The sequence below is a fragment of the Nematostella vectensis genome, chromosome 4, assembly GCF_932526225.1.
Source record: "Nematostella vectensis chromosome 4, jaNemVect1.1, whole genome shotgun sequence".
Lineage (NCBI taxonomy): Eukaryota > Metazoa > Cnidaria > Anthozoa > Actiniaria > Edwardsiidae > Nematostella > Nematostella vectensis.
Window position 1 is genome coordinate 12942843 of NC_064037.1, and position 10788 is coordinate 12953630.

Genomic DNA, 10788 nt, shown 5'->3' on the forward strand with positions numbered 1-10788 from the left:
AATTAGAACGATATGCACTTTAGCTGAAAAATGCCCACTCATCAGGGGATTTTCTGATTTTGCGTACTCTAGCTGTTACATGTATATATATATATATAAAAAAATCCCCTGATGAGTGGGCAACCACGAAACAGACCTGTAGGGAAACCTATGTAGTTTGTATTTTTCTCAAACCAACACTATACACCGCTCTACTTTCGAGTATTGAGCACTTTCTATGAAAGCCTTCAACCATCATTTTATATATATATATATATATATATATATATTTGTCAGCATTCAACGTTTTGTAACCTTATTTGAAAATGGTTTTAAAGAAACCACCATAACTCGTCTACCATATTTGAATAAGATCAATAAAGGGAGGCTTTTAGTAAAATCAGAGGGGGTTCAGAGATAAACCCGAAGCTGTTAGATGGGGTTGAGGGTCCTACTTTATTTTTCATTATTCGAAGCTCTTTTTACGGACCCCCTCCTGATAATTATTGCACAGTCCTTAATGACCTCTGTAAAATTCAGCTATCCTTCCTTGCTCAGCCAGTAGGCATTTCCAGATTGTGCTCGGCACTATTTTAGCGCAATTTGGGTTTAGGAGCACTATTTTGATCAGAGAGCACTTTTTGGGTAAACAAGTCAACTTCTAGCTTTTTTAACCCAATTTACTAGATTTTCTTGTCTTATATAGTTTCCTTAACTACAAATAATATTGTCTCAACTAGTCTTAGACTGTAAGACTGGTGATTTCGACATTTTAATGGGTAGCCTGTGCTTTGGTAACCACAAAAATTGGGTAGCCTGTGGAGTTTATTACAATAAAAGAATGGCTTATCTGTTTGCCATGTTTTCCTGTTTTACATTTATTGTTATTATTTCTCGTTAGGAGAAATAATTACACTTCAGTGATCCACGACTGGGCCTCCGTTTTAAACGCCCATGGTCAAGTTGATGTTGTGTTCTTGGATTTTGCCAAGGCGTTTGACACTGTTCCCCATCAGCGTCTTCTCCTTAAAGCTCAATATTACGGGATCAGGGGGAAACTACTCACTTGGCTTTATTGCTTCCTTACGGATAGAAGGTAACGAGTTGTTGGGAATGGGTCTTGTTCAGAATGGTCTCCAGTGACATCCGGAGTCCCCCAAGGAACTGTCTTAGGCCCGGTCTTATCCTTGCTCTTCATCAACGACATGCCAACTGGTCTGAAGTCGCATGTAAGGCTGTTTGCCGACGACAGTGTATTGTATCGCCCAATCAACTCACCTGACGACCACGATATTCTCCAAGAAGACCTACACCTCTTGGAACTCTGGGCGGAGAAATTGCAAATGGCTTTTGCGCCAAAAAAGTGCTACATCATGTCAATCACTCTGAAGTGTCATCCATCAGTAGGGGTGTACTCTTTGTGGTTCCGTCCTCGAGAGCGTCACGTGCCAAAAATACCTAGGCGTCTACATCACATCAAGCCTTCGTTGGGACATGCAAGCTGAAGAAGTCAAAAAGAAGGCGAATCGAGTCTTAGGAGTGCTACAGAGGAACCTTTCATCGTGTTCAGTCCGAATCAAGGAGCGAGCCTACACGTCCCTCGTCCGCCCCATCCTCGAGTACGGTTCGGTGGCATGGTCTCCACATACCAAGAGGGATATTAGCACGTTGGAATCTGTCCAGCGTACAGCCGCACGCTTCACCACAGGGAATTACCAAAGAACAAGTAGCGTTACCCAAATGATTAATGTGTTAGGCTGGCAGTCACTCCAACATCGAAGAATAGTTAGTGACCTCGCACTTTTTTATAAGATAAACTCCAGCCTGATCAAAATTGATTTTCCGCCTGATGTTTCACCCCTTTTGCCTGCCGTCTACTTCACAAAAACCAGTGCCTTTAATAGCAATTTTCACTCCTCCCAGCTAAAATTAACGCTTTCCAATTCTTCTTCTACTCACGCACTATCCCCGTCTGGAATGCTTTACCGCAGGCAGTTTTTCCTTGTCTACCATCTGCAGCCAACTTTGTAGCGGTCTTACTTAGTGAGCTAATCCGATGATGGGCTTTCATCGTGTTTTTCGTTTGTTTGCCTATTGCATGTCACGTTAAGTATGCGCATCGCAAGTATTTTCATTGTATTATCATTGTTTTTGTACATGTTGTCGTCCGTTATCGTTCTCACGCGCCAGCCTCCGCTGACCGCCAATTGCCGGATTAGCTCGCTAGTGGCAATTAAGTTATTTAAAGTTAAATGAGTGATGTTTGTAAATGAACATTGTTTTTTAGTAGTATCCAAACAACAAAGGTAAACAAACACAAAAGAGAACAAAGTCATTCATAAAACAGTTAGTTGTTATACACTAAAGTGTGATTTACCCGTTCATGGACAACAATATAAGATACTCTAATGCATGTATTTAATATTTTATTTTTATTCAAATTTTAATTAAAACACAACTTATCTCTAAATTGTTTTAAAAATATACGGTAATTTTCTTTTCGCCAAGGAGCACTATTTGATCACTATTTTGATTTTGGAGCACTTTTTAAACACTTTTTTTGGTGATTTTGTGAGAACTTTTCTGGCTTTTTGGGAGCACTATCTGGAAACGCCTGCTAGCTAGTTGTTTTTTTAAACAATCTTTTGTTAGTTAATCAATCTGCCGTCAATGAGTCAACATGTCAGGTGAATTGCTCTGAGCGCAAAATTTAAAATTTCAAACTGGAAACAGCAAATAGCTAATTTATCAATCTTTTAACACAACTGTCTTGTTACCTGTGCAAAAATAGATTTATTCCAGCCGACCGAGGCTCAGTGATAATAGATTGGCAAGTGTTGTGATTATAATAGCAAATTCGTACCCGGGGGTGGGAGGAACTTTTCCTTTTACAGCGGAACCTCGTGTCTGAATTGCTCCATTTTAAGCTCCTTATGAAATGCACTTCATTAAACATCAGGTAAATAAAGCTCTTTATTATCAAGGTTTGTCTATATTGTGGGTTTTTCTTGTTGATGAAAGTTCTTTCCGAGATGTGCTGATTAGGACAAAAAAACAAACATTGTCCCACGGCAGACCCGTACCCAGTCGTTATTTGCTGTTGTGGGGACATCCTGACCGTCATGCACCGTGCGCTTATCCAACCTCTCCAGAATGCATCGCGTGGCGTCTGGGTACGAGACTGGTCCCTCGGGAAAATTAACAATTATACCATTTCCATTGATAGATGGAAATGTCGTCATTTTGCCATTTTGCTTGATTTCGGGGCGCAGGAAAATATCCACATGCATTTTATCCCGAGTTTCTCAACCAATCAAATCGCTTGTTCTTGCGAGGTTCCCGAGTTTTATATTTTGTCTCGAGTAAGGTTAAATTATAGTTTCACTAAAAAGATATGGTTGACAGGTTGATGGCGACAGCGGGGAATATCCGGATATCATTTTCACGGCACGTGGTTCACTATTAGAACCCCTGTGATCGCGGGGTGCGGCCTTCTCCTAAGAGATAATGAACGATACAGACGTGCAGAGTAGCCATCCGGAAAGCAATTTCCCTCCGCCTCCCCATTAGTCTGCCTTCATATCTGGTTATTTCTCTATTGTAAGTCATTTTTGCAGAGGTGGGTTGCGGTTTCTCGTCCCCACCTTTGCCGAAGTGACGAAATTAATGTGTAATACAATTTTATTAATTATTCGATAATAAAATCCATATCAATGTGCCAATTATTTCACTTCAGCAAAAAGCATGGCGGCCAATGTTGCTCGCATAAAGCCAATTTTAATAGTTAGTAAGATAAAAACTGTCTCGGGATAAATACGTTTTCTGCTTTATCAAAAAGCTCCTTTAATTGACTTCAGTGCCTATAAAATCTTTGAAGCTTAATGCCATTACAAGAGAAGGAAATAGTGACTCGTCATGTTTCTCAACATCGTTGCTGTGTTTGCCTGCCAATACAGGCTATCGGTGGTTTGCCCATCAATACTAAACTAGGTTAGAATACACCTCATCCGCCATTGTTTTCTAGCCCACTTTTACTTCTAAAACCAAACATGGTTATTTCTTGCTATCGCGACCTTTCTCGGGGCCGTAAGGTAGCGTAATAAGTGAGAGTCCATAATAACTGAGTTACTTTATGTGATTTTCTTTTATTCGGCTCCATCCGCATTGTATCTATCCGTGCCGGATAATAAGGTTCAAACAAGGTGTCCGTTAAGGGATGTTACTTGGAAGTTCAGTTAAAATATTCGAAAAATAACGTAGCACACCAAGACTAGATAAATCAGTTAAATCGCGTTATGGACGATAGCCCGTTTGAAGCAAAACATAAAAATAAACTAAGGATATAATTCTTCATTAACAAACGTAGTCAAAGGAGCGTCCTCAATTGACTTATGAAAGTTAGAGTTTACGCGTTGTGGTTGTGGCTGGACGTTTGCCGTTTCCGAGAAAAAAAGGGTGCTAAATGTCTCTACAAGGAATTTAACACATTGACCCCTGGACCGGCCTGTACCGGCTTTGGGAAGTACCCACAACCCAAAAAATTCATAAATTCAAAATAAACACAACAAGATGAAGATACTCAGGCATCAGTCTAAGGGATAAATGGTCTTGCAGATATGCATCCAACCAAGGTGTTGGCAACTACTCTTAAGCCAAATAATAGCACAGGTTCTTTGACAAATCTCAAATCGAACAAGGAGAGAAAAGCAGAATCACCCCTCTCAATAAAACGCTCAAAATACCACACAAGGGAGAGAGATCAGCAAACACAGCTCAAGACACAAATAGATACCTTTATTCTGATCCTCCAGGTACATTTCCTTGGCCTCAAAACACAATGCCCATTCCTTGAAGGATTGTACAACCACGAAAATATGTTTACGTATTGCAAAGCATTCTGGGAGATACAGGGGAAAATTCACGAGGGGAGGGCCAGTCAACACTCCTCTCCCCAAAGTCAGATGGTTTTTTATAAGTCTTTTCACCCCGAAGCCAAACAAATCAATTCCAGGTCATACAGACCCAGAATAGCAGTGTAAACAATTTTGGAATCAATTTGGTTTCAGAAAAGACACCATTTAGGAGAGCTGTGGTGATTCATTAGGAAATTATTTTCTTATCCGGGCAAAGCCAAACAAGAAAAAATCATCATGAATCCACCTTTGCTTGCAAATATCCATAAGCAAAGCACTCAATTATGCCCCAAAAGACTTCATGATGTCCTGAGACACTCCCCTAATATGCTCATAGCTGTATTTTTGATGAAAAATACAAGCAACCATCAACTTGTGCTGGCTTCAGCACATCGACGAGGGATTAAAAGTGGGGACCGCAAAGCACTGTTGGAAAGCTTGGATACCGCTGACTAGGTGCAGCTGTGTTTAACTTTGACGGGCTGTATAAAACTCAGAATAGGGGGGGAGGTATCTGTTTTCAGTCTGTTTTTTGTAAATTCAGCTCCAAAAAAGCCAGGAGTCAATGGGTTAAGCAACGACGACGGCAACGCGAACGGCGACGGCAGAAATCAATTGAAAATTCAAATAGCCAGACGTGAAATGTACTAGAAATGGACTCCGTCTGATACATTTCAACCGTTTTCCTTGAATACAACGTATCAGTATAAATCTACTCACATACTATCACAAATCCTGCAATTTGATTGGCTCCTACTCACTATCTATTGAGCGATAGATAGGGAGTAGCAAAAAAACGGCGTTTTTCACAAAAACAACATGAATTATTATTAAGAAATAGTCAAATAGTCAAATGCTACGCGCCTCGTTGACTATCTATTGACTCATAGAAAACTCGAACTCGTAGTCTAATAATTAAATATATAGATTTAGCCATTGCCTAAAAGAGGAGCTCCAAACGACCAAACTTTTGCTTATTTTTGCTTAATAATTTAAGAAATATTAAATATTATTGTTATTTGTGTTTTTGACGACGTCAACGATTTCACAGATCACGCGCCCAACTTGTTATACCCCTTTCCCCACATCTACATGACCTGATAACACATAACAAGTTTAGTTGTCATACGACGTGAATGACGTCACGTGACCATCTCACTTCACCCCACTTGAAACATACATCACACGTACCGAGTTTTGTTGTCACACGATGTTTCTTTTATGAAAAATAAATATTTTTTTATTTGATTACGTCAGCATATGTTTGCTTCTAGTGACGTCTTGATGGCGTCACAATCACGTGACTATATTGGTGCACCAAGGGAAGGACGGACGAGTCGTTGGGTTTTCAATATTTGTTTTATATGTCACTTTTTCTTAGGTCCATACCTCCGCTCACGCGGCGCTTCGGAGCGGAGCCCCATAAAAAAAAACTCCAAGTTACACGGTAGACTATCCTTGTTCGCAATGTTAGAAATAAGGTTCTAAGCTTGTGAAATGTACTGTAATTTAGAGTCTCAACTTTTTTCGGGAGCCTAAAAAGGACGGATCTTGTGGTGGGGGCTGGACGTAAGCAAAATATGGGTGAAGACGAATAGTGAATTCGAGCACGCAAGAGGCAAGAGCTACACCGGGGACATTGCCATCGACGACATCACCGTGAGCGTCACGTCATGCAGTTAAGATATGTACACATCCTTTATTCTATTCTTAAACACTTGCTATACTATACTTGTAAGAATAGCGCTGAGGACTAGAGTGAAAACAGGTTGAGGTTTAAAAGAAGAACTGTAACGCATAAATATGATAAACTTTTCTTGCTTATCTTTTCCTTGTTCTCCTACGCAGTCGTTTCTGGACCCTGTCGCGCGATGCGATACGACCTTTTACTCCTGCAATCTTTGGCAGGTGTTGCCAAGACTGAGCGCTTGGTTTTAATAGCCTACTTTATTGCAGGCGCGCCTATCGGAGTCATACACGTTTGCTGGTAACATACAGTTGATTGACAAAACATAGTCGTCAACCGGCTCAGCGACTACGTGACAAGCCCGCATGTAAGCATGGATAAAAACCACTGAAGCGCCTAGCTGCATATAGTAGCCACTGCGTGTAACGTTTTGTCAATTGAATGTACTCGGGGACCAAGGGCACCAGAAGTGGGAATATACACGCGATGACAAAAGAAAGAGGGAAAAAATTCGTGGTCGCGAGTACTTCCGCATCTGGTCTCCTCGTCGCCTTGGGCCCCTGAGAATGAGCCGGCCATCTTTTCCTCTACTCACCTCATCATATAGTTGGCTCAAGCACACCTCAGCCCATGCTGAATAATTTACAGACCTGGGCTTAAAATTTAATAAAGCTGTTATTGTCGTAGCTTTTGTACTACCTAAAACCTTATCATCGAGCGAGAAGAGTGCAAAACACAAAATTGCGCACCAAAAGATCATACACAAATAACTAAGACGTTTTCTTTTTGTCAGTTTTAGAGGTAAAGAACCAGAACGAGAACGAGAACGACCGAGAACGACCGAGAACGAGATCTCACTCTGCAATTTGCATGACTTAGGTTATAGTGTAATGTGTAGAATAAATAAAATGTCTTAAAAGCATCCCATTCTATTGTTTCAGGACCCCCCAAAAAGCAATTTGGCACGATATCCTATTCGTATTCGGCGCTAGTAACATTCGCACAGGGTATGGACCTTTGCTTCGCGCGCAGTAAGCTTTGCATGCGCAGGAAACGAGCAAGATATATTTTCGAAACGCTTGTTGCTTGTCGTGGTCACTGCCCTACTCTCCTGCGCAACCGTCTGCGAGAAAATCGGAAAAAATGATCAGATTGCAAGCGTTTAGAAATTAGAGCATGCAAGCACTTGAAAAAAACATGCGCGCGCCTTTCCTTTGGGAAACATCTTAGTTTCAAGTGACATTAAAATGATTGTGCTCTCAACGGTAACACCACAAATTGCATCAGAAAGACAGTGCTGAAAAACGCAAGACTAGTTCCAGCACCGCGCGGTTAAACTAGCCTATTTGTTTTGAAATGGCGGCATTTTACCGGCGAACTGTCACATTTTGGCGAATGCTAAGAAAACTAGATCAAACCTAAGGCTATAATTTTCTTTATGACTCCCTCATTATCAAACAAATCTGTCATCTTTTGTACAGTATGGTTTTAATGCTGTACAGTAAGTCAAAACAGCGACCGAAGTCAGCCTTTCGTACCTTTACTCGAACGATTCAACACTGAGATTTTGTTTGTTTTCGCCAGAACACGCGCATGCGCATACGTTATTCAGCACTGTCCATCAGAAACGCATGGTAGACTCCCTGTAATGAACTCTCTTTTATTTTTAAAAACAAAAGACGCAAGTGTCTTTTCCGACAATTTAACAATTACATTAAAAAAGGGCTAATAACGTACTCATCGGATAAAAAGGCGGTGCTGCCATAAGCTAAGAGCATTCGCGATAGTCTAGTCTTAGTAAGCACCACCTGGTGTGGCTGCGTACACGGCGTTAACAGCGGTTAGAAGGTAAGTAACTAAAACAAGGGCAAGTCAAAGGAATTAGAATTAGTAAAAGACGGTTGCTAGGTTCCGTTTACGTGCATCGGATTTGCATGCCAGTATGGTGTGGTATAGGAGGGCAGGGAGAAGATATATTGGGATAGTTATCATGAGGTAGTTTTAGCTCAGGTTTCGGATTTTAGCACATTTTTTTGCATTACTTTTTGTTGCTGTTGTTTTGGTTGCTGTTCCGCGCATGAACATTTCAACTATTCCGCCTTTGAGCATTTCAAATGCTGATATTACTAATAGAATCAACTCAAGAAGCATGATTTATTGATTATTGAAATATGCCATTCGAATTACAAATATATAAAACAACATCAAAAGACGAAGAATTTGATCTTATCCACGATTATGCAATTTTGGTTCTACGTAGAAACAACAAAAATGTAAGCAGTTTATAAAAGAAACTGAAAAGTTGTAATTATTATAGTTATTCAGACCAGGCAGTAGAGTAAACGACAACCCGGGGATTGTGATTACTAATCATCATTGTCTAACGCTGTATCCGACCATATTAACCATCCCTTAAAAGCAGTATCCCCTTTTACCTTTTTATCGTTAAGACAGCGTGAAAGCACCTCTAATGACTTCTAGTAAATGTAACCTATTCTGAAAAATATAAACTCTGTTCAAAGTAAAAAAATCGATCTTTAAATGCGCGCCAATAAAAAGAAACCGTTAGAACTTCGTTTATTGTAAGCTATTGTTGTTCTTGATAAATACTGCAATTGTAGGCCATAGAAGATAAAGTATCCTGCGAGGCAAACAGTCCGCCCACCTGCCTTTAACAATTACAATCGCACTCAAGTTAATCCCTCGATTGAAATAACACGTGTCAACTGAACGTTAGTAACGGCCAATGAAACATTAGTTATGCGCGATGGACATGGCCTTATTATCGGCAACGCAGTTTCAAAATTACTGTAGATTTCAAAATTTCCTTAAATTTACTGTAAATAAAGGGACGTTTTACTGTAAATTAAGGTACGCTTTTTTTCAGCCCCCTCCAACATAGTATTTATGTATCATAAGGCGAACGAGGGGGGGAGGGGGGGCGGCGCTGCCACTGCTTTGGATATGATATACGTAAAAAAGCCTTGTATTGCCTCGATAACTAGAAACTCGAACTAATAATTGTTTCTCCCTGTCTTTATAAGTAGTTTTCTATATATGATACCCTCAAAAATTCGAACTTCCTTTGGGGCATGTGCCCCACCCCCTCCCCCCGAAGTATTTTTAAAAATTATAAGGAATTACCAGTAGGGGCGGGGACTGCCAGTATATGCTTATCTTTGGTTTTCCTGTTAATTGATTGTCTACCCTTGATAACTACTAGAATATCCTAAAAAGGTCAAATAGCCAATCGATTAGATATGAAGTTTTTAAACATGTTAAAACATGTTACATAGGGCAGAATGGCTGGACATTTCCGTATGCCATAAATTAAAAGACAGAAATCACTGGCGCGTTACCTCAAGCCGGCGGGAGGTTCAAATACAGAGAAAATGGCGAAATGGCCGTCAAGGCGCACGACTAAAACTGTCATAACTCACTAACGCTTTAGTTTCGAACAGCCTTTCACAGGAACCATGTTAGGCAAGAGTAGATCTTTATACTGATATGCATCATATGTCGTTTGGTTGGAATAACCAGGGTATGTTGGGCTCTTGAATATCAGTCATTTTTCGTATAAATTTGTATGGGCAAGAAACTTCAGTTAGCGATTGCCGCAAAACGGTGAGGTCCTGAAATGCCTTTCACGGGATTCTGGTAGAGCACGATTTTAGCTTCAAAATGAAACTTTTTGCGTAAAAATCGACCGAGAAAACACCCCTATATCAGAAGAAAAAACAAAAGTCATATGAAAAGCGTCAAAAAGTGCTAATTATGTACAGTTAGTTTACAAGTGCAAACCACTTTCCACATTCCCTTGGTATCCGGCAGTCAACCATGCGAAGACCGCGCTAAATTTAAAACGTGATATATCAGTCTTAGGTATTTGTCAGGATAATTTGTATGAGGCGTGTTTTGATGTATTTCGTCTTGTTTCTATTCTTAAAAGAACAAAACACGAATTATTTTTCTGTAAAAGAGAGAACGGAGCAGACTGAAGGGTGCTCTAAGATGAGGTGCTTTGAGATATTTAACAAAGCAAAAACCAACACGAATTCAAAACACGACTCTCGCGCATATTTCCCCTATACATCCCCGGTGATACATTACGAACCCCGACCTAACTTACACCAAATGATCCCTGAAATGTGTACACTTAGTATTTGTATTTATTTTTGTGCGTTTTCTGTGGAGCAGGTACGATCAGCT